Consider the following 1,314-nt stretch of genomic DNA (forward strand, 5'->3'; position numbering starts at 1 on the left):
CAGTGTGGCTGTTTGTTGAGCTCTGCTCTGATTGGCTGTTTCACAGTGCGGCTCATTTCAGTAGCTCACACAGCAGAAAGGAAACACAGGGAAAATATATATTTCAATACTTTCTCTCGCAGTTATATCGTTGGCTAATTATACTGTATATAAAATGCGGACATCAGGGAGCATTGAAACTGCATTCGAATGCACGATCGCGTTTTACTTTCACTTTCGAGATTTGCAATCGCATGTGATCTGTGTAAACTACAACGGCAGTACTTACCACACATTTTACAAGATCAGATGCTGGTCAGTGGTACTCAGGATCTGTAAATCATTCGCCATCATCCTCAGTCATCTCTCCTTACTCTGTTTATGTGGTAAGTGAAATCTTATGTACTGTAATGTAACAGGCTACCGCTAGCAAGCAGCTAACATGTCCCTTTAGTGGCTCACGTTATTTTATTAGAACGCGCGTTATTTGTTTTCTGTGCCTTTTTGATTACAGACACCAACCCATCCCTGCACTTCACATCCCCTGCACAGCCTGTAACATAAGGCATGGGACGATAACCGGTTTCAAAGTATACCGCGGTTTGGAAAAGTCACGGTTTCAAAACCACTCAAATTTTCCGTTATACCGTTCCTGCGGTATGCACAGTTTTTTTACGTGTCATCAAAGACAGAAAGTGCATGACTCCCTCAGTTGTGTGCAGCGAAGAGCGTAACGAGTCACACGACCCCTCCCCCTCCGGTTGGTGCGAGGCTGCACCAAGTCGTACGTAATCTATATATCTGTCATCTTCATTTCTCCCTCTTTCACCCCCGATCAAGACAGAGACCCACCCGCCGTTTGTTTAAGTGTTGAAATAAATACTATTTGTACTACTGAGGCAGATAACATGGCTAATTAACTAGCTAACGTCAACTAGATTCCTCCCTCACGTTACTTCACAGAGCGAGGAATAGCAGTCTAAAGTACGTACTGTAGCCTACTGAATAAACTGCTGGCTCTCAGGTGTCTTCGCCGCTGTTTGAGTGTTGTACAGAGAAAGACTGTGTGTGTGTGTGTGTGACACTCGTGCTCTCTCTTTCCTTATGTGTGTATGTACTAGGGATATGCCGGTATCAAATTTTCATGTTGCGAGTAATTGCTAATGCTTTTATCACGGTATGCAGTATTGTCACGATATTGAAATTTAGTTTAACAAAAGTGCTGTCATAATACAGTATAACAGGTTTAATAACTTTTTTCTTATAACAAAAATAACTGAACATTTAAATGCAATAAAGCAATACAGAAAAATGTATAAAGTTAAAAGTTTTACA

The 1,314-nt window shown here is 41.3% G+C and overlaps 1 protein-coding gene across 1 annotated transcript in view; it reads right to left on the minus strand.

Annotated features, from left to right (window-relative positions):
* The window catches only part of LOC107673398 (vacuolar protein sorting-associated protein 37B-like), a 16,768-nt gene that overhangs the window by 3,078 nt on the left and 12,376 nt on the right, over window positions 1-1,314 (minus strand). The gene's annotated exons all lie outside the window — the stretch shown is intronic.

This window comes from Sinocyclocheilus anshuiensis, unplaced genomic scaffold (genome assembly GCF_001515605.1).
Source record: "Sinocyclocheilus anshuiensis isolate Anshui unplaced genomic scaffold, SAMN03320099.WGS_v1.1 scaffold508, whole genome shotgun sequence".
NCBI lineage: Eukaryota > Metazoa > Chordata > Actinopteri > Cypriniformes > Cyprinidae > Sinocyclocheilus > Sinocyclocheilus anshuiensis.